The sequence below is a fragment of the Ovis canadensis genome, chromosome 5 (assembly GCF_042477335.2).
Source record: "Ovis canadensis isolate MfBH-ARS-UI-01 breed Bighorn chromosome 5, ARS-UI_OviCan_v2, whole genome shotgun sequence".
Taxonomy (NCBI): Eukaryota; Metazoa; Chordata; class Mammalia; order Artiodactyla; family Bovidae; genus Ovis; species Ovis canadensis.
In genome coordinates, this window is record NC_091249.1 from 63,513,760 (window position 1) to 63,536,575 (window position 22,816).

At 53.6% G+C, this 22,816-nt stretch overlaps 1 protein-coding gene across 7 annotated transcripts in view; it reads left to right on the plus strand.

Moving 5' to 3' along the window:
- The first annotated feature begins 17,776 nt into the window (after positions 1-17,776).
- CXXC5 (CXXC finger protein 5) overlaps positions 17,777-22,816 on the plus strand; it is a 34,659-nt gene continuing 29,619 nt past the window's right edge. Inside the window, exon 1 of one of the 7 annotated variants that reach the window (XM_069592249.1) lies at positions 17,777-17,933. The gene's annotated coding sequence lies outside the window, so the exon portion shown is untranslated. Of the gene's footprint in view, positions 17,934-18,156; positions 18,888-19,597; positions 19,939-22,816 lie in introns of those variants that run through there. The other 6 variants (XM_069592244.1, XM_069592250.1, XM_069592245.1 and 3 more) reach the window with 6 other exon arrangements.

A 22,816-nucleotide genomic window follows, 5' to 3' on the forward strand; every position in this document is an offset into this window, starting at 1 on the left:
TTAGGAACTTGTCTCCTTTTGATTCCATTTGTGAAACAGTCTTTAAGTGATGGGTTATTCCAGTATGTATGGTGTTATATAAGAGAAAGCAGATTTTTTTTTAAAAAATTTGATGATGCAAAACACAAATGCTGATTTGACATAATATTCACATAAAGCTTTTTCTCGCACATTAATAACAGATTTGTAAATCCAGGGGAACTGTTATAATCACTATATAAAACATACTATATTAGCATTTCAAAAGTTTTTTCCAACCCATTTCTTCTTTATAGTCTAAAACATCTTCACCATATGTAATAAGATAGAGCCACAAGAAGTTGGAGGTACCCAAGACCATTCCAACTTTCCACCAGTCAGTTTGTCATGTGATAGCTCCCAAACATAGAACTTTGAATGTGCTAAAAAGCCACTCAGGATCCTGGCTGGGCCGGCAGCCTGGAGAAGTGTGGAGAAAGCAGATTTTTAATGTGAGAATAACTATGAAGGTAGCAGTCTATCAGAACATACATTCATATCCACCCAAGAAGAGAAATAGACTTCCTTTGGGACACTCCTAGAGCCTGTTCCCTATTTCCTTATTACTTTTGTGTGCACTTAGATGAAAAGTGGCTCTGAGTTCCCAGTACTGAACTCAGTTTCAGTACTCAGTTTCTTAAAAACCTTTTCCTAACCTAACCCCCAGCCTTCTCGATCTTCCCAATCCAGGGATTGAACCCAGGTTTCCCACACTGCAGGTGGATTTCTTTACTAGCTGAGCCACAGGGGAAGCCCCCAGCTAATGTAAGTGGTTGCTATTGAGGCCCCTCTGAGTATTTCCAGGCCAGTTCTTGGGATGGGCCTAGAAATAATGAAAACTGGCCATGGGATCACTTTGTTAGAGTGATCCCAAAACAAATACATTCCCCCATTGTTGTCATATTTTACCCTAATCAATATAAGCAGAAAAACTCAAAGACTGAGACTGTACAACTTTAAGGCCTTTGGCTTCAGTGTAACACAGTCACCAGCCAGCTTTGCCCTTTCTCAGTGCCTGTTCCAGGGCTAAAGAAGAGGTAGAGTCGGACATTTCTGTGACAAGTGATTACTTTTCATCTTTGAATTTTTTGTGGAGCTACATCTTAACCAGAGCAAACTTCAGATGCCTGTCTTCAAACTGCCTCTCATCAGATGAAGAACGATATGAAGGTCTTATCACCAGAATAGCAGTTTAATAGTTTTCCGCTGTGTGGGGGTTTGTTTACAACCTCCAGTGTGAGTTGTTAGTAGAATGGCCTTTTCCGGGGCTGGGGTTCCTGATGACCTGACGGTGCACACTGAAAACAAATGGTTGATCACTTGGCAAAGTGAAGAAAAAGTTACTAAGTGCCCAGGTCAGGCCTCCGGTGATGGATGTCCAAAGAAGAGCAGTGCCCGCCTTAGTGTGCTGTGTTCCTTTTCAGACTTCTCTAAGGATATGAGCTGAGACAGCAGCCATTTTCCCAGGCACCTCACTTCTTGCCCTGAGTCACTTGTTCTCCTATTTGAATTTCTTCCTAAATACTTAGGAATCTTGATTCTTAAAGGATACTCCCCTACCATAAATTGTAGGGCCTATTAGAGAACAAGAATTACGAGTAGGGAGGGTTTGGCCAGCTTTTTCACCCTTGATTTTCCATAGGAAATGAAGGTAGCTTTGGAAGCTCCATAGCTGCTGCTGCCTAGACCATCTGACTTGAAGGTTTCTAGAAACAATACACAAATACAAACTGACAATTGGGCTCCAGAGCCAGCTCAGGGGTGAGATGTTCCATGCTTGAGTTAGCAAATCTAGATTAACTCCCTGACAGCTGGGGCATGGGATCTACCTCCAGCTAATTGAGGGGCTACTGGTTCTTCTGGGCAGTGTCCCCTCCACCTACATTCTACATCTCTGCCGTCTTTGAATGGTGTGGCTGCTTGCAGGGTGTTGAAGTAAAAGTTGGAAGATGGCATTTCAGAGATGCCCAGGACTTTCAGTCACCTGCTACAGTGTAACAGAAGGAACCAGGGGAACGAAGGCTTTCTGAGATCTGCCAGAGAAGTTGAGCTTTGTCAAAGAATGGCTCTGGGTCATCTAAGCCTGGCCCTTCTTTGGAGGGGGCAAAGAGCATAAGACAGAGTAAGGGGAAGGTTCTGCTGATGCTGCTAAGTCACTTCAGTTGTGTCCAACTCTGCAACCCCATGGTACCCCAGCAGGCTCCCCTGTCCCTGGGATTCTCTAGGCAAGAACACTGGAGTGGGTTGCCATTTCCCTCTCCAGTGCGTGAAAGTGAAGTTGCTCAGTCGTGTCTGACTCTTAGCGACCCCATGGCTGTAGCCCACCAGGCTCCTCTGTCCATGGGATTTTCCAGGCAAGAGGACTGGAGTGGGGTGCCATTGCCTTCTCCAGTTTTTTAACTTCCAAGCTGGATAGAAAGGATCCTTCAAGTTTGGGGTGTAAATTTTGGGAAGATTTGGCAGAATTTCTTTGTGATTTCTCCTCTTAACACCGTCCCTGGGTTCTTCCCTGCTTATCCTGTCCCCTGCCACCCTCTAACTTTAACTAACAGTTGGGTAGGTTTAAGTTTCTGTGCCCTCAGATGGAGGAGGTGACTGAAAGGGGCTTTTGCTTGGGGAGAGAGTGAGCTGTCTGAGTGGATGCTAGTACCTGAGTTGCCAGCAGAGGGCAGTGGTGACCTATAGCTATAACAGTCATGAAGTGGGTGGTCAGTAAATCTGCTTGGACAGAACCTGGGAGGGGCTTTTGTTGGGCTGGGGAGGCCTGTTTGGGCTTGGCTTTGTTTACAGATTATCCAGAACTGGGTGGCCCGGTGCCTAGCTCAGTTACGCTCCATCATAGCCTTAATCACAGTAAGGAAACAGGTTAGTATTCTAGCCCAAGGTCTGCCAGAAGTATCAAGCCACCTTTTCCCCTCAGCATTGGTATAGTAGCCATGTGCATGTGTGTGGACAGGTTTGTAAGGACCAGGCCAGGGCCTTTGCCACCTAGCTTTAGGTTGCATGGGCACAAAGACCTGTCTGTTACTTCATGTGAATAAAGGGACCCCATATTTCTAGTACTTCTCTGCCTGGTGCCTACCATTAACCTTTCCCCAAAGATTAGGCAGTCCCTATGACTAGCCAACTAGTCTTGCCTGCCTACCTACTCTGGGCAACCAGGACATGACTTCATACCTGAGAGATGGAGGCTGAGGACAGGAGGAACAGAGCTGGGAGTGGTAATAAGACCTGGGAAATATTATTCCCTTGTCCTTTTCAATCTTATCTTGTGTTTAGGGGCCCCAGTCCCCAGTCTTCCAGCCCAACAGCTGTGAGCCTCCAGGGCCACTACCCGGAAGCCAGCTGCCTCTTCTTGGGGAATTCTTTGAAATTCCAGGCTTAGCCATCTGGGTATGCAAATAACTCCAGATTTGCTGAACCCGCCAAGTGGTTGCACCCTAGGCAGAGCTGTGAGAATTTAACTGCTACTACCCCCAGATGGGGAAAACTGCCTAGGGGCTCTTGGTGCATGGAACCTATGCTTTTACCTATTGTGAGACTCTTAGAGTGGCAGAGAGGGGAGTCCTGGGGGTTCCCTAGGTCCTGCTTTAATTACTAACTGTATAAGGGATTTTGCATCCAAAGGGTGAGTTGGGAGACCCTTGGAGTCCTCCTGGAGTGTGAAGCTCTCAGCTTCCAGCTCTCAGCCCTGGAATAAGGAGGGAAACCTTGGGTCTGGTGTGGCTGAAAGGATGGGGACTATCTACAGGGAAAGCTTCTGACTTCCTACCATGCTAGATCAGGGAATAGAACTAGCTTAAACAGCCCAGAGTAAGGCCAGCAGTCTGGCCCCCAGAATGCCTTGCTTTCTCTCAGGCCTCCCCCTGGGGCTGGTTATCTGGCTGTAGCAGGAGGAATGTGTGCTCTGAGTGGGGAAGGGGGGTGGCGGCAGGGTCAGGGCAGAAACCTGGGAATGTGGACTGCCTGCCACTGTCCCTGTTGGAGGGAGGGAGCCATGGAGAATGTGGCTGACAGGCCCCAGGCGTGGGAGAGTGTAGGCCTGCTTGTGTGTGTGTGTGCGGGAGGGGGCTGCCCATGTGTGTAGGAACTTGTGAGAGTGTGAGAGAATTGTGAGCATGGACATTCCTTAGTGTTTATGCATATGGGTGTGAGCCTAAACTGTAGCCTTTGAGAAACAAGAAGTCAAATCCGGATTTGAATCACAGACCCATAACTTTTCAGTTGTATATTCTTGGGCAACAAATTTCTCTCTCTGTTTGGTTTTCTCATCTAGAAAATGGGTACTTGACCCAACCTGGCCCATAGCAATGCTTGGTGGAAAATGGCCTTAACATATTAAAGGGTTGGAGCTGCCTGTGAATGCTCCTGGATTCAGGGAAGTTGGCCTAGGTAGTTGCACATCTTTGCTGGACTCCTATACAAGCCAGAGGATTTTGAGCAGGACCATCTCCCAGGAAACCCAGGGACTTGGGGCATGTTGTCTGGGCCCCTTTGAGGCCTATACCTTACCCATTTGGGCAAGGCCTGCAAAAATTTACCCAAAAAACAGGCATTTAGATGGACATGCCTAGCCAGCCTGTGTGTCCCTGTACAGGGTCTGTGTCTGTTTCTTTTGGGGAACAAATGAGGGGTCCAGCTACCCTTTCTAGTGGATAAAAACCTGGAATGGAATGCTGGGAAGAGCAGCCTCCAGCCACCTGGGAGTGGGGATGATGTGGATAGAGGCCAGACCTCCCCCACAACTGTTTCTCCATCCTACCTGGAGGAAGCAATAAGGGTTGAGAGGTAATTGTAGCACTGCCCATAGCCCAGGATCCTTGGTTTCCTCCATCCTAGGTCACAGGCTACCTAGTGGTTCTGCAGCTCTTAAAGAGTGCCTGTGTGTGTATATGCACGTGTGCAGGAGGAAGGGAAATACCTGCTCTGGAAGGGGAGCAGGTATTGGAATTTGGACCAACTGGCAAGATTTGGGATCCAGGCACAGAGGTTGAGGGATTAGTCAGATACACAGCCAGACAAGAGAATGTTTGAAGTCTTTCCTGGTGGAACAGTTACGGGGTGCTCCCTGGCTGCAAGGGATTACTGGAAGCCCCTGGGAGGGCCAAGGCCTTAACTGGAGGAAATGAGGGCTCCAGCCCAGCTAGCCCTATAACTGGAACCACAGGAGTGGCTTGTAAGGCTGTGTTGAAGGATCTTCACCTTGTTCCTACACACATGTACCACTAGGAAATGGTGTCTGGGGGTTGGGGGTTGAATTTTTTAATCTGGGGCCAGCCCTCTTTCCTGATTTAGATTTGTAATAGGGAGGGCTCTGGAGCTGATGCCTCCATTTCTATACGGGAAATGAAGCAATGGAGAGACAGATTTGCCATGGTCTTTAAGGAGCTTTCGTGGGAGGTTCTGGGACCCTGTTGGAACTGAGTATATCATTGTTGGGCCTCCTGTGTTCTCAACCTTGTGACAGTGGCAGGAAATGGGGCCAGTAACTATGTACTAGTTGAGCTGTACCTGATGAGAGATTGGAGGTGGTTTCCCCACCAAAGTCCCAGAGTGTGTGGCCAGTGTGGCAGTGTACTAAGGGAATTGATATGTGTGACCACTGTGTGAATGAGTATAGCAGTTTGAGTTTGTGATGCTTGGATTGTGTTTCCCAGATGCGTGTAATGGCTGAACTAGTTTTGTTGCTGAGATGAATCAGATTTCTGGAGAGGGATGGACCTATCTGGAGAGAGTGATGTTATTAAGTAGTTATAATCATTACATTGATATGACTTAATTAGTATGTGTTGTGTGTGTTAGTCGCTCAGTCGTGCCCGACTCTGCGACCCCATGGACTGCAATCCACCAGGTTCCTCTGTCCATGAGATTTTCCAGGCAAGGATTCTGGAGTGGGTTGCCATTTCCTTCTCCAGGGGATCTTCGCAACCCAGGGATCAAACCTGGGTCTCCTGCACTGCAGGCAGATTCTTTACCAACTGAGCTACAAGGGAAGCCCAAAATATTTTGGCCACATGGCATGTGGAATCTTAGTTCCTAGATCAGGGATTGAACCTACAACCCCCTACAGTGGAAGCGCAGAGTCTTAACCACTGGACTGCCACGGAATAATCCCAGTACCCACTGTGTTTTGAATGCTTACCAGGTGCTTGGCCCAGTACTAAGTGCCTAACCTGCTCATTGGTTCTGTAAGAGCCCTCAGAGTTAATGCTGGTTTGCCTGTGCCACAATATTTATTTTCCCATGTTATATTCATATTGGGGGGTGAGATTCAGCTGCATCTGTTGTCTTAGTTGCTGAAATGCAATTTGTGGCAGTGTGGGGCCCTGTTGTATACCTGGGCTGTCTATCCTTTTGGGTTGCCAATATGGGGCACTGTTGTTTCTTAGTTTTAAGGCCCAATTTGACAATGTTCTTTGAGGTGATGGTGTATAATTCGGCTCTGTGACTTTTTTGTTTTGTTGTGTGACTTTGTTGTGCAACCAGAGTATGTGACTCCCTTCTGTCATGTAGTTGAGACCAGCTAGTGGAATGCATGACTTTTGTGTCTTGGTGATAATTGTAGGTGTCTACTGAAGCGACTTAGCAGCAGTAGCAGCAGCAGTGTAGATCGCCGGTTGTGGTGGTGGTGTGAACTGGTTGTGTGATACTGTGGCTGTATTGTTATTTGTGTGTGTCCGTGGGAACCATTTGTTTGACCCCTTGACCTCCTGCCATAACTTGGGTCAGACACTGTTCAGTTCAGTCCAGTCGCTCGGTCGTGTCCGACTCTTTGCGACCCCATGAATCGCAGGACGCCAGGCACTGTAGTAGTGTGCAATAACTCCATGTGGTGAGTGTGCCTCCTTGGTGGGGGCTGTGGCCCATAGTGACCCATCCCTGTACAGACTGTGTGTCCATGTGACCCCATGTGCCGCTGAGGCCCTTATGGGGTCTGCGTGTTATTTGACCTCAGCCGCGGATGCCCCCACCTCTGCCAGCCCCGCTGCCCCTCCCCCGCGCCGCCCGCCCGCGCCTTGCAGCGATCGATCGCCATTGATTGTCCCTGACGAGCTGCTCCACTTTCCAGCCAATGTCAGGAGGGGGGATCTCCGCCGCCCTGGCGGTGTCATTTCCACACACTCCCTGGGCTGCCGCCAGTGCGGGCGCCACTAAGAGCCGGCCTGGATCGCCCGGAGCGCGGACCGCGGACCGCGCCGCCCACACCATTCCAGGACGCCCGACGGCGAGGCCTGACCAGCGCCCCCCCCCACCCCCCACCTCCGCCTGCCTGGCCTGCGGCCCTGCACCCAGACCCTCCTCCCTGGGTGGGTGGATGTTGTCGATACACCAGTTTGAGCTGGCCCCGGGGAGGGTTGGGGCACGCTCCTTTAGCCCGTGTGCTTGGGTGGGGGCGTGAGGGGCCGTTTCCGGCTGGCGGAGGCGCCTGCGGGCCAACTTTGCCGCGGCCCAAACAGATGCTAATGATTTTCCGGGAGGCGCCGGTTATCTCTGGCCCCAGCCGGCCAGTACTCTGGCCTGGGCTGGGCGTAGCTCCCCACCCTCCCTTTCACCCTTCTGACCCTCGCCAAATGACCACCTGGCCCCAAGCGGACAGTGAGGGTCGCAGGCTGCCCAGGGCGCCCCCAGAGCTCTGGCTACAAGGGGATATTTGCTCCTGTTCACCCAAAATGCTGCTGCATCCTCTGAACCCCTTCCCAGCTCGGGCCTCTGCTCCTCAGCTCCCAGTCTGAACAGGGGAAACTGAGGCTCGGTAAAGCCCAATGCAAAGTCATGCTGACACAGCGCCTGCCGGGCTGAGTGGGTCATGCTCTTTCGAGGCCACGCTGTCGGGGTCGGGGACTCACAGCCTCCCTGGTCCCCCTTTGCCCAGGGGCCAGAGCCAGTTTCCAGGCTCCCCCATGGAAGTGCTGACGTGGCTTTGGGCAGCTGTCTGGGGCCGGGAAGCGGGGCAGATGTCACAGCCCAGGGGAGGAGGCGGCTCCAAGGGCGGGCAGGGCCTCTTGCCTGGCGAGACACGCCTCCTCCCCTAGCCTGGCGTTGTCTGGGGCTGGGGCACAGCCACTGGCCAGGCTGACCCGCCTCCAAGTGTAGCTCCAGCACCTCTGTGTGGCAGCGGACAAGCACTGTAACTTCTCTGGTCCTCTTCCTTCCCCCTGGAGGAATAGAACAGCACCTGCTTTGGATGAGTGTGAACCTCAAGTGAAAGCAGAGGTGTGCAAAGCCCCCAGTCCAGTGCTGGACACACTGTTCCGCGCTCAACATGTGTTATTTATTATTACTATTGTCATTATAAGTGGGACTTTGGTGTGTCCAGAAGCAAAACCGAGTCCTGAGAGTGCCAGCTGGCTTTAGAGGTCATTCCAGCCAGCCTCCTGCCTCAATGCCCCTGGCCTTCTGCATTTCTCATGCCTGTCTAGCTTTGTTTCTTCTCATTGAAGTGTCAGCCCCCCTCAGCTCTGCCTGCTGCCAAGCTGCCCCCACCCGCTCTTATCGGTGTGGTTCCCGCCTATCTGGCCGCCACATTGGGTCCCTCGAGCAGCATAGCCCCCCTGGGAACAGCAATCGATGGGGCGGAACAGCCTCCCTGACAGATGGACCCACGGAGGCTGGGCTGCTTCAGCAGAGCTCCCTAGGAAACCAGAGACAGGAGCAGAGCCACTGTGGCTGCCTCCTAAATAGAAGTGGGAGGGGGTGGAGAGATGAGGAGGAGGCCAAAGCTTGCAGCCAGCCCCAGGCTGAGCCAGCCCCCTGGGGATGGGCCTGGAGGGGTAGGGCAACCCCTACCTAGGATCTAGGCTTTTCTATAGGCCCAGATCCTCTTGAGGGGAGGGCTCTGTACAGCTTGCTTGGTAGATAGGATATGTCCAGAGTTGTGCTCCTGGGCAGGTGAAGTTTTGACATGCACTCCTCCCCCCCCCCCCCGCCCCGCCCCCAACCATGAGCACTTTTACTAACAAGCCCAGAGGCTGGTGGGTAGGTGGGTAGGCAGGCGGCTTACCACATTCTTCAGGCCACAAGGAGTCTGTTGCTCTGCCTGTGGGCAGTAAGAGATGATGAAGTTTGTGTGTCTGTGTGTGTGTGGAGGATGCCTCCTCTCTCCTACCAGACTCCCAGATTAGTCAGGGACTTCTTCCCAGGTTTCTCAACCTCAGCACTAGTGACATTTTGGGCCATTGGATTCTTTGTCCTCTGCATTGTATGATGCTTAGCGGCAGTTGTGACAACCAAAAATGTTTCCAGATATTCCCCAGTGTCTCCTGGGAGGCAAAATCAGCTCAAGTTGAGAATCGCTGTCTAATCTGAAGACCAGCCCCCTGGGTTGGAAGGTGTGGCTAGGACCTCATGGGTGTGCCATATAGTCTCTTAAATATTGAGTGTAAAGGGAGGTTTCCAGAAAGGCTCTGTCCCCAGCTGCCTTAGGCCCAGGAGGGTGGGAGACACCCTCCCTGCCTCCCCGTGGCCCCAACTGCTAGGTTGGAGGGAGCCGAGCTTGCCTGAGACGGCAGGGCGTTTGGCGTCACTGCTCAGCTGCACCAGGCTTGGTGCCAACACCTTACTGCTGAGACTACATAGCATGGGGGTGGGGGAGTGGGGGCGTTCATGGGGATACTCAGGCTGCCTGGGAGACCTTCTGTCCAGCCAGCTTGAGATGAAGGGAGCCAACATGGATGATCAGCCTCCTCCCTTCCCCTGGTGCCCTGGCAATGTCTCTGCTGCCTCTCCTAGGCCTGTGTTGGTTTGGGAGTAGGTCTAGCAGGCCTGAGAGCCAGTGGGGGCTACTGCTTGGAGCAGGAGGATTGTGGACATAAGTCCAGCGGGCCCAGCCAGCTGACAGCTGGGCCACCTGAGTGCTGAGCTCTCCCCTTTAGGAAAGGGAGAGAATACACTGTGGGCTGGCTAAATGGTACCTGAGTCCCCTCAACCCACAAGCCCTTGGGCCAGAGGATTGGGGAGGGGACTCCCTCTGGAGTCATTTACCTTTTCCTGCCCAAGCAGACAGCAGACATTGAGGAAAAGGAAAATCTTCTAGAACAGAGTCTCACTGCTCGGAAGTCCCTACTTATATCAAACCTACTTCCTTTCTTCCTGCAGTATCTGCCCTATCCTAGCTTGCGTGATCTAACCCCAGCAGAGTCGGGGCGCAAGATTACAGGTTCTCTGGCCAGAGTGTGCCCTTATTCCTTGGGACAAGCACCCCACCCCACAGGAGAATTTTCAGTCGGAATAAAGGTCAATGGGTCCTGGTGTAGGTAGAGGGATGACGGTGCCTAAGTGGGCTCAGCCAAGGGATGGAGAGAGGCATTAGTGCTAGTTGACAGACCAGGGCCTACAGAATAGGGTTGCCCCAAGACACATTGAACCCTAGAGCCTAGGGGGTTCTAGGGTGGAGAGGAGGAAGTGGCAGGGAGATGGGCAGTGGCTTTGTAACCAGAGACGGCAAGCCAAGCGGTCTGAGACGGCAGCTTGGAGCTGGAGTTTAAAATAGCGCCTCGGCCTGGCCAGGATCGGATTCAGGTCACCCACAAGGCAGTGTGGCCACCACCATCCGGCTCGGGTTTCTTGCCTTCCCTGATGATTTAATGGAGGAGGTGACTACCCAGGCAGGTAGGCCTAAGAAAAGGGGTCTAGGCACTGCCACTTCAGTCCCCTAAGCAGGCTCTTGCCTGTCCTTTCTTTTCCTCACCCACCCCCATGGGACAGATTGCCTTCATGCCCTCCCTCCTTTTCAGTAAATATTTGACACCAACTGGGGACCAGGTACTGGACAGAGTGTGGAGATGAGTTAGGCCTTGCCTTTTCTAAAGCCCACAAGTTTTGGTCCCCAGGAGGGGGAAGGTAATGAGTATTCCAGAGACTCTCCATGATGTCCTAGCCTCAATCCTGAAAGTCCTAGGCATGAGGAAGCAAGGGGCAGAAGGACCCCCACAGGCTGCAAGAGAGGAGAGTTAGACCTCGAAGAAGTCTTCTGTTTCTTCCTAAGAAATGGCTGTGGCTGCGACAGAGAGGGGAGAATGTCTTCTCCAAAGCCAGTGATCATCCTTGAAAACTCCCCAGGGTGGTCCACTCCCCCAGTGTTCCCTGACCTGCCCCCTCCCCCAAGGCAGAGCCCTCAGACATAGATCTGAGAGCACATTCTGGTCCTTCTCTGTCCACATAGAGTGACCGTGGAATAGGGCAAGGGGTCAGGGGATATGAAGCAGGGAGTGCCCTCTTTAGTTTTTCAAAGAAAGTAGTTCTAGCCCTGCCACATCCCATTATGCTTTTGGAAAGTGGGGAAAAGCTACCTCAGTCAATCAAAAGTTCCAACCAGGGACTTCCCTGGCAGTCCAGTGACTAAGACTCTGCTCCCAATGCAGGAAACCCAGGTTCGATCCCTGCTCAAGGAACTAGATTCCATATACTGCAACTAAGAGTTCGCATGCCACAACTAAGACTCAGCACAGCCAAATAAATAAATATTTTAAAAGTTCTGCCCATTATCCCTCTGCTCCACTCTCCCTGCCAGAGTCTTTGGGCTCCTAGGGGCAGTGGCAACTTCTGGGCAGCAGCTCTTGGGGCTCAGCAGGTATGGTTCCTCATCACTTTGCCCTTCTTCCTCATCTATGAGTCTGAGGAGATGACACAGCAGGCCAAGAGAGCTCCAGGCCAGATCTCTCTAAGTGGAGCACTAGCCAGCTGTCCTGACAGAAATCACATATATCTAAAAAAGCATCTTGTATATCTTAATGATTTCTCAACAGCCCCTGATTGAAGCATGCTCAATTTAGCCGTGCCGTAAGTAACTTTTTATATTTCCTTGGGGAATCATTTCACTTATGAATCTTTTCTGAATCTGCAATCTCGATTAAAAGTTGATTTTTTTTTCTTGTCTCTGTCTCCTCAGCTTCTGAGATGTTTCCCTAGTGAAAAGGGTGGTAGCACCATCAATCCTCTCTTGTTAGCCTGTCTGGGTCAGGAGAATTCTTCCTGAAGTCCGGGAAGCAGCAGTCAAGCCTCTTCTGTGATAGCACCTGGGGCTTTGTGACCTGAGGGGGAGCCGCCCTGGCCAAGGGGCTTACAGAGAGGTTGGGAGCATTGCCAGTCTCCTGCCCACATACATTCCCCTACCAGCCCCCACTACACACAGTGTTACACTGGGGGAACTGTCTAGCCCATTCTGCCTTTAGAATGTCTCCTCACCAGTAGTTTAAGAATTTAATAAGGAGACAGAGAACCCTTCAAGGGTTCAGCTTGAGAGCACACAACAGGTTCAAATTCTGGCCCTGTTCCTGAACAGCTGTCACAGCCTGGTAAGTCATGTCTCTGGGAGCCTCAGTTTCCCTATTTGCAAAATGAGAATGTGATGGCTAAATAAATTACCAAGGAGATAAAGAGTTTAGCATAATATCTTCAGAAAGGCAGCCTTTATTTCTCTTGAGGGAACCCCAGCACCAGGGAGCAGAGTTGGAACAATGCCGAGGGTCCTATTGCAGTTCTGAACAGTATCTAATTCTTTTCCCCAACCACTCATTATCTAGTCCTAGTGACACCCCTTGGGGTGAAGTGGTGGGAATGGCATAGTTATCTCCCTGAGATTAAGGGTCTGGTGGGGTTGGGACTTGCCCAGGGGCTGCCCCATGAGGCCCACCCAGAGTTTCTGACTCTCCTGAGAGACAAAGGTCAGGGCTACAGTGGGAAGGCTGGAGGGCAAACTAGGGTGAGAAGCTCTGAAGTTAGAAGGGCCTTTGCCATAGACACTGTCCCCATATACTCCCCGCCCCCCACCTCCCTCCAATCAGGGGAAGGATTTGTCCAGGTGCTGGGACCTCTGGCTCTGACCTCTAACCTTCTACTCTGGCCTCCAGTGGGCTTTCTGAGTCACAACAGGGGGTGGGGCTGGGGGACACGGCAGCAGAGGCTGCTCTGGGAGTTAACGATTTACGAGGGGCCCCTTCCTGAGGCCTCCCTCCTCACAGGCCAGGCAAGGCAAGCAAGCAACCCCGTGACAGCCCAGGCGACTAGACACAGAACCAGTCCCGCCAGTTCAAAGAGCAGTTCATCCGGGGCTTACCCCCAGGCAATTGCCTGAGCACCCCATTCTCTGGAAAAACAAAGTAGGGCTTGGTAGGTGAGGTCTGGTCTAGGACAAGAGGCTGGGTCCTGTTTTAAAGTCTCAATGCTCTGCCTTCTGGGGCTAGATCTGTGAGGGGAGGCTGAGCCCCACCTCCTCTACCTCCAGTTTTCTCCCTATCACCCCACCAGAGCCTGTAGGTCTTGGGTAGAGCACTTTCTGGCCAGGCTGGCTTCTGGATGCCCAGGGCACACACACCCTCACCCTTTGTTCTGGTCTACAGTCTCCAGATTTGGGATGCTGTGTTCTCCCGTCCCCTAAGGCTCTATTCTGTTACCTCAGGACCCCTCCCTCTCCCCATGATTCTGAGGGCCATGGAGCCACACAGCTTTGGTCTCTGAGTGCACCCAGTCCCTTCCCCTTTCCCGTAGAAGAGACAGCTGAACCATGATTATGCCTAGAGAAGTCAAGAGTTACTGTCACGGGCATGACACCCCCAACTGTCCCTGCCCCTCTCCCCTCATCACATTTGGCTGAGTTCCCTTGTTTCCTGGGTCTGGCAGAGTATCAGGGTACTTCTGGTTGTGTGTGGCACATGCGTAGTTGTGTCTAGGCAAGCAGAACTACAAAGTGTGAGGTGCATGTATCGGCCTGGTCTCTGTTCCCTCCCAGCCTCACCCCAGAGTCATTTTGTTCTGGGACCGGAGAAGTAACCCTTCTACTGGTCTTTTCCACTCTGTTTGCACAGCTCAGGGCCGGCTGGGCCACCAAACTGACTTCTTAGGGATGGACTGGACCTTGACATCCTAAGAAACAGACCTAGCTTTTCTGAAATTTCCTTCTAGTTTCACACTTCTCTTGTCCCTTCAGAGGTCATGGGGACAGCAGTGGTACCTAAGGGCCAATAGTCAGTATGTGAGTCTTGAGACCCCAGAGGCCTGGGCCCATGCCTAGGCAGTCAGGCATCTCTCTTCCCCTGCCCGTGTTTGCACCCCCAGCCCTGCTCTGGGTGAGGTGTAACCGCCAGCGTGACCTCACTGAAGACTATCCCGCACCCTGCCCTGAGGCAAGACTCCAAATGCCCTGGCTCTCATTTTCTGTGATAACAGATGAGGGAACTGGAGCCTCAGTAGAAGGGTATGCCAGGCTCTGTATTGACCATGTAAATTGGAAACCCTAACTCCCACACTCCTCTCCACGCAGCCATTCCAAGCCATTGGATGTTTAATCGGTGACTGGTGGCTCAGACAGTAAAGCGTCTGCCTACAATGTGGGACAGACCCAGGTTCAATCCCTGGGTCGGGAAGATCCCCTGGAGAAGGAAATGGCAACCCACTCCAGCAGTCTTGCCTGGAAAATCCCATGGACGGAGAAGCATGGTAGGCTACAGTCCATGGGGTTGCAAAGAGTCAGACACGACTGAGCCACTTCACTTAATGGAAAAGGTAGATCCCTCCTATAAGGCATGGATTTAAATCCTGGTTTTGCTAGTCTGTAACATTAAACAGCTGTGTGAGTCCTAGGATTAAGCATATTCACTGAAAGCAATGAGTATGGTGCAAGACACATAGTAAGTGCTCAGAAAAATGTTGGCTACAATCCTTGTTACTGATACTTACTTAGTGCCAGGCTTCAGGCCCAAAGCAGGTAGGGGACTCTCCCTTACTCTCAACAAATGTTTGTGGATGGTAGTAGTGAGGGGACAGGAGACAAATGAGCAAATAAAAGCTATTTCTGTGCAGTGTGGTCACTGTGGCCATAGGAGGGGACAAATGCGGGGCCCTAAAGCCAGGCCACAGAGTACAATTGCTCAGTACATGCACTATAAAAAAGCCAGCTGGCAAAGGGAGCAAGGAAGACTGGAAGACAGTTCATGACCTGTGGCCAAATGGCAACCCACTCCAGTATTCTTGCTTGGAGAATCCCATGGACGGAGGAGGCTGGTGGGCTGTAGTCCATGGGGTCGCAAAGAGTCGGAAACGACTGAGTGACTTCACTTTCACTTTATACCTGTCAAAAAGTGGTAGCTTTTTCTGATTTGCACAAAGGCTAGTGCTGGCTCTGTAGAGAGAAGCCAAACTGAGGCAGAGAAGTCAGAGAAGACTCCCAGTGGAGTGATAACATGCTCTTGGTCTTCAATGAGGACTTCAGGAGGTGAGCTTGATTAAGAGCCTTCTGGGCAGAGGGAACAATTTGTACAAAGACATGCAAACTTGAAGGGAAGTTTTGGGGTGTCTGAAAGAACCACCAGTGTTGAATGGTGTTGGTCAGCAGGGCTTAGGAACTGCAGGGAAGAACAGGACCAGTTAGGGAAGCCAGACGAAGCTGGAGCAGGCGCTTGAGCTGAGCCTGGTGGGCTTTGAGGAGTCACTATAGGATGATGACCAAGGTGAATCCCAGAGAAGCTTCACTAGGCCAACAAATCTCAGGGGTTAGGAAAACAACTTTGGTGCCTGTCTCATGTCAGTTTCCTCATCTGAAAATTGGGGATGCTACCACTACTGGGGATGATGTAAGGATTAAATGAGATAAGATGCCTTAACTGTTTAGTTTAATGCCCTACTCAGGGTGAAGGCTTTGTAAATGCCAGCTATGGATATTCTAACCAGAACGAGGAGAGCAGGATCCTACCCAGAAGAGAGGGCAGGTGGCTACATGCCTCTTCTCTCCCCCATTGGTATTGAAGACTTATGGAAATTGCTTCCTAAATCTAAGCTGATTGATTGAATAGCAACGTGAAATTCAAATACTTTTGGGGAGGAATAGTGAACCAGGATCCCTTTACTTCTTGTGGAAGGGGCATAGAGTGGGGATAGTCACCCCCAAGGCCAGAGACCTCCTGCCCAATCCTTCCTGGCTGTCTCCCCCTTGTCTCACTCTTTATGGTTAGAGTTCTATGCAAATGATTTGCACATGGCATTTCCTGTTCATGTTGCATTTTCCATGTGGACAGTTCTGCCACTCTCCTCTCTGGCTCCTATCTGGGGTAGAGAGGTGAGGATCTGGGTCTCCCTCTACTTCTTAATTTCCAGGAGAAGGGGAAGACTCCAAGACTGACTCAACTGGCCCAGACATATGCAAACACTCTATCCCTGAGAAAGTTACCATTGGGATCACCTGACTCATCTCCATTGCAGCCTGCAGCCCCTTGGCCTTTGCCAAGTTGAGGAGGGTGGGCAGACGTCCTTGGGGAAAAAGTGGATATTTAGTAGTAATTCCCTAAGGTGGAGGTACTGTCCCCCACACCCCATGAATTTCAGCATGAAGCTTTTTTCAGGTGTGCAGGGCCTGATTCTGTACTCTCCCCACCTAGGCTGCAGTTCCCTGAGGATGGAGTTTCATTTCTTGGGTCCTAATCCTCTCAGGTCTGCTGCTGACTCCTGGGGAACAAGTCCCCCTCAGAGTCTGGGCCTGAGCTTCCTCAGAAAAGGTAGATCGTGGTGGGCTGAGTGTTTGGAGATCTTTGGTCATCTTGGCATGGGTCACTGCCTCATATCTCCTCGTATAGTCAAGTGAGTGTCCAACATAGTACCTGACACTCAGGGTTGGCCAGAATGTCTGTCTTTAAGCAGTTTAGTGGTGATAATCTAGAGGTGTTCATTTGTCTTAAAACTATGTTCTCAGATCAAGTACCTTGCTTTCCTCATGTGGTATGTTTGAGGTGGCTTTGTGGAACACTGCTGGAGAGGAGAGGCTAAAGCCTCCCCCCCATTTAGGAGCCATTCCTTGACACACAGTTGAGAGAATACTTCTCAGCAATTGAGAAAGGGAGGGGGTGTCCATGAAAGGGTCACTCCCTGTGGCCTTGGAGGTCAGGGCAGGTAGACAGGCAACACATTCTAGATGAACTCTGCCCTCTGACACCTCCCTCACACCACTATCCCCTGGCTGGGTCAAAGTCCCAAAGCCAAATTTAGAAAGCTTGGACGGTGGGCATCCACAGGCTGCTCCTGTGAGACCCAGGCCCCAGGTGCTGCGCCACCCAGGCAAGCAACACCAAGGAGGAGAAGAGACAGTGAGGTGGGAACTGCTTCCATTTCTTCCACTAAGACTGCTCCTGTGACTGGAGGCACCCGGGCTGCCACAGTTAACTCCCAGTTATCTAGGCCCCAGGCTGTAACATTTAACCCTAGGTAGACTTCACCAACCGCCCTGCCCCTTTAGGGTCTCTCCTCTGGGGGCTGTGTTTTCTCTAGTGCAGGAAGCACAAAGCCACCTCCACGAATTCCACAGAACTGAAGAAACTTTCCACGGGGCTTGCGCTATGGGTCTCTGAAGTGGCTATGGGTCTCTGAAGTGGCGAAGAGGTCGATATATGCAGCTTTAGGATTAGCCCAAGCTGGGCAGATGGGGGGGGCCCGGTGAATGACGGTGAGGATGTGCGGGTCCAAATCTGAATCCACTGGGTTTTTATTCTTTCAGCCAGTGTCTGTTGAGCATGGCGCTGTGCTAGGCACTGTTTCAGGCTCAGAGTTCACAGGCCACCGTCTCAGAACACCACTGTGTGGTCGCTTTAGCTTCAGGACTCAAGTATTTTGGTTGGGGGCGGTGTAGCAAACAAAAAGTCCTTTCTCGAATCAGTTTCCTCATCTGTGTAATAGGAACAGGGACGTCTGCCCCCTTTCTCCCTGGGAACTAGAGCCCACTGAGTATGGGAAAGCGCTCTGGGAAGAGTGGACTCTGAACACTCGTCTAGTTCCAAGAGTGCTCAGCTAGGAGTACCCGGCCCCACGCGCACCTGAGCTGAGGGGCGCGGCTAAACCCTCCCTACAGGTCCTTGTAGCTTCGCGGCCGGCTGGCGAGGGATGGCGGATTTCCCCGTAAGGTGCGTCTTCAAGCCCATGCACTCCTTACAGAACGGGTGAGGTCCTCTTATTTTTTGTAAAGTTGCGAGAAAAGAGGTGAAGACCGGGCGCGCTGGAGAGCTGAGGCTTGGCCGACCTCGTCAGAGCGCGGGGAGCTAGAGGCGCATGGCTGCGGCTCCGGCCTGAGAGCCTGCGGCGTCCAAGTGGCCAGAGCTGCGTCGGGAGGGAGGCGGAGGGAGGAGGGAGGGGAGCTGAGGTGGCGCGGGGCGGGGGGGGGGGGGAGGAGGAGGGAGCGTGCAGTCCGGTCCGGGTTTTGCCGGCAGCCCCTGGGCAGCGTTCAGAGCTCCTGCCCGGGCGGGCGCGCGGCGGCGGAGCCTGAGCGGCGATGTAGAGGCGGCAGCAGAGGCGGCGGCGAGAGCAGGCGCCCGAGCCGAGAGAGAAGAGCTGCCGAACCTTGTTCCCCGAAGCCGGGCCCCGCGTCCCAGCCCTGCCCAGCCCTGCGCCCAGCCATGCGCGCCGCCTGCTGAGTCCGGGCGCCTCACGCTGCGCCCTCAGCCAGCCGCTCCGCGCTACGCTCGGGGGTGATTAGTTGCTTTTTGTTGTTTTTTAATTTGGGCCGCGGGGAGGGGGAGGAGGGGCAGGTGCTGCAGGCTCCCCCCCCTCCCCGCCTCCGGCCAGCCGCGGCGGCGTGACTCCGGCTCTGGACCCGGGCACCGCGGGCGGCGCGGCTGGAGCGGAGCGCACCGCGGCGGAGGTGCCCAGAGCCGAGCGCAGCTCCCCGCCCCGCCCCTCCCCCTCGGCCTCGCGGCGGCGGCGGCAGTGGCGGCTTGGAAGACTCTGAGAGCCGGTAGGTGTCGGGCCACGGCCCTCCCCTGACCCCCCCGGAGGCCGGCCCCCTCCCCTTCCCCGCCTACCTCCCTCTCTTCCCCCGGGGCCCGGTGCGCGGCCGGGGCCGGAGTTCGCTGCAAGTCTGCGGAAAGTTTGGCGGCGCGGGCTCCCCCGAAGTTCAGGTGCGGAGAGCGAGGGACGGGAAAAGAGGGGTCCGTGTTTGGGTGTGGCGGGGGGCGCCCATAATCTGAGCCTCGGAGCCCCGGGGGCTAGGAGCCCTAGCTCCAGTGATCGCTCAGTGGCCTCTTCTATACTCAAGCCTCCCCAAGCCGCAGTCAGCTCGGTCGCAGATCACTGAGTTCAGACAAAAAGAGGGGTTTTCGGGTCGGGGACGGCGGCTTGGGCGCCTTGGATTGGGGCAGGGGCTCTCCCTGCGGGGTACTGTCCCCTCCCCAAGTACTCGAGCTTGAGGGCACAGGGGCGGCGGGAGCCGGTGTCTTTACCTCTCGGCGCTGGGCTCGCGCTCCGTCTGCGGGGGCGGCTGATTGGAGATCTTCGGCGCGCACTCCCCCCCAACAGACCCTATTCGTAGTCCTGTCTTTTGGGGGCATCACTCACTGCTCTTAATGTCCTAGACGACGCGCGGCTGAGTCTCCCCCTCCTTTTGGAGGGGGCGGTGGCCACTTCTACATTTCCCCTCAGGCTCCTCGCCCCCGCTGCCCGCGGGGTGTCTGGCGGGCAGATCAAGTTTGACCTTTTTTTTTTTTCGTCAGAGTATCACCCCCGACCACCACTGCACCCCGCGGCCTCTCTCTCCCTTCCTCACTAGCCTTAGGGAGTCTTTCAGCCTGTCTCCCGAGCCCCGCGTGGCCAAGCAGCATGCAAAGCCAGGGAGGGAAAATGGGGGTGTTCTTCTAGCTGCGGAGCTGTGGGAGGTGGGTCCCAGCCGCCTGCTTCGCTGCTCTGGCCCCAAATTTACCCATGAAGTTTGGCCCCGAGCCCCCCTCCCTCTTTGCTTCCCCAGAGCGAGGGGCCGAACCGCCGTGAGAAGAATGTGTTAATTTTCTTGCTGGGGGAAGTTGTCCTCGCCCGTAATGGGCTGCTTTCCGGCGGGGAGCGCGGGGTGCGCCTGGCTTTGTTTATTTGTAGGATCCACAGAAAGTGAGTGACCCCGTTTTTTAAACGGGGGGCCGCCTCCCGGGACCTGTCAGAAGAGCTGAAGCGCCCAATGAGGTAGCAAAATCGCTTTTTGGTGCCCCCACCTCAGGAATCAGAAGGGGTCCGCGGAGTTGGGCTGGTGCCACGGGCTGCAAGGAGGAACCAGCAGATTTGGGGGTTCTGTAGGGACTCTTCCGGGAAGACCTGCTCCCTGTTGTCTCCTGCGACGGCGGTCTGAAGGGTTGGCAGCCGCGCCCTACTTTGCCCCCTGGACCCTGGGTGGTCTGAGAGTCGCGTCTTCGGATTGAAGGGGCTGAAGCGGGGGGCGGGGGGTTCTGGCGAGCCAGCCTCTTGACCTCCGCCTTTCCCTGCGCTGCAGCCGCTGTTCCGAGCCCGAGGTTTTGTGGTGGGCCAGCTGCCCCCCACCCACCCCCGCCTCCCCGCGTTTGCGCAGGAAGCGCTGGGGAGGGGGCGTGTGCGTTCGTTCGGCCCTCGCCCCCGCCGGAGCCGCCCCAGGGCGGCCGGCAAACAGAGTCCCTTTCAAGTTTTCCGCTGGGGCCGCCTGGCGGGGGCTGCGTGCGCGGTCGCTGCGGACTTGTTTGGAGCGCTATTTGAACGCCCGGCGCCACCTCAGCTGCCCCGGCCAGCGGGGGCGGGAGGCGGGGGCCGGGGGAAGGCTCTTCATGCAAGTGAGAGCATTTCAATTAGATGGTTTTAGGGGGCGTACTGGCCGAAGCTTGCCCTAATCCCCCTCCCGAAAGACCCCCCCACCCACCCCGTACCCTAGGTGCCTACCGTCTTAGGAAACCAGGGACTGAGACCAGAAGCCGCCTCCCAAACACCTTTTTGAGAGCGATGCGGGGAGACTGAGGCCCGCGTTACCTACTACTGCGTAGTGTTGATTTAGCAGTTTCCCTGGATGAGACTCAAGCAAGAGCTGGCGGGGTCGGGCGGGAGGGGGGTGGATAGTGGCCCGCTCTGCAGCTGTCACCCCCTTCCCAGAACGGAAATTGTCCTCTCTCCTTGGGGAGGAGGGAGAGGGGGTGATTTTTGCCCTGGGAAGGGGTGGGAACAGCTGAGGGAGGTTGGCCTCTGAGTTCTCAGTCCTGGGGCCCTTGGTAGAAGCCCACCCCTCCCACACCCCCACCTCCAATCTTGGCAGGAACTGGGGCTCTCCCAGGGAAGCAAGAGCTAGCCTTGAGCCTCCCTCTCCCATGCCACCTCCCTTTCGTAGGTGGGGGGAGAGGTTCCTCTGCAGAAGACAGACCCTTGGCTTACTGGCTGTCCGTTGGCGCCTTATTTATGTGTGTATTTGGGCCCGGCTGTTTTCCCGGCTCAGCAGGTGACCCTGGCCAGGGCCTCCTATCTCTCCCCCGACAGAGCCTGTTGACTTACCCGTGGGCCAGCAGCCTCGTCTTTATCACGTGAGGCCTGGAATGTCCACCCGGCAGGGCTGGGCTGGGTGGGGGAAGGGGAGGATTCTGCATCCAGGGCCCAGACCAGATTAAGCCTGTGTTCTGTGGGTTCCTACTGTGACCCTCAGCTCTTGCTGCCTCTTTTCAGCTTCTACCCATTTGGCAAATGAGAAGCTGAGGCTCATAGGATTGGGGGGCAGGCAGGTTCCATCTGGATAAAGAAACAAGTCTATGGGAATTAAATGCCCTGCTTTCTTTGGGACCTTACCTACTTATTCATGGGACAGTAGAATGGAGATTGGGGGGTCTCTCTGGGAGGGAGGGGTGTAGGCTGGGCCGGGGTCAGCTGACTTTCCAGGGTAAAGGATAGGGTGGAGGGATGCTGGGATGCTGATGAGCCAGACTCTGGCCTACTTTCTTAGATCCCCTGTCTTTTGGGGGTGACCATGAAGTCAAAGCCAGCTGCCCAGCTTGGTGTTCTGAAACATGTCTCAATTGGCCAAGGATGGGGCGGGGCTCACTTATCATTACTGTTGTTATTATTATTGCTACCCTTTATATGTGGTTCAGTTCTTCATTCATTGGCCCACTGTGTATTTATTGAGGACCTACTATGTGTCAAGCCCCACCCTCTGGGCTTGCAGAAATGAATCATTGACTCTACCCCCCACTGCCCTGGAGGTAGGCCCAGGGCTGAAACTCTGCCCTGTTTACCTGCCCCCTGGGCCCCTGAATGGAGCTTTCCCCTTTTCTATCTGCGGCTCTCCCTCTCTTACCCCCCCCCCCCCCGACCACCACCACCTGGTCCCATCCTAGCCTCTGCGTATGGTTGTAGGGTGTGCGTGTGTGTGTGAAGTGCCCTTGATTAAGTGTATTAATAGTTAAACTCTCACTCATAGCTGAAACTCACCAGACCACAAAAAGCCTCCCCAGTTACTCACGCGCTACTGCCCAACAAGAATATCCCACTCAAGTTTTTTCTTTTTTGCTTTCTCTTACTTCCCCCTTTATTCCCCCCAACTTTGAGCCCACCTCCCAGGCTGCAGGCAGTGAGAAAGGACTGCCCCCTCAAGGACCCAGGAATCTCCAACCATTCCACCTACCCTCTAAAGCCAAAGACAGTCAGCTGCTCAGTGAGGCTGTGTAGGTCTGGTCTGTTGGTATGGGATGCGGGAATCTGGGCAATGTGTGTGCTAATGACTCAAGATGGATATATCTGTGACTATGTGTGTTGAATGTGTATCTGTTTATCTTGGGGTGTTGGGAGTCTGAGCCTGTGTGTGTTTGATTCAGGACGTGTGTTTATAGATCTAAAAGTTGTGTCTGTATCGCATATATATATACCTGTGTGTTGTGAGCCTAAGAGTCTATATCTGAAAGTTGAGTCTGTCTCTGTAAATCTAGGAACGTGTATATTCTAAGTTGTGTGGGCCTAGAATTTCGGAGAGGGTGTGTTCATGATTTGTGTATATCTGTGTGTTTTATATACGCTTGTAAATTGGGGACTGTATCACTCCTTGGGTGGTACTGAATTGGGA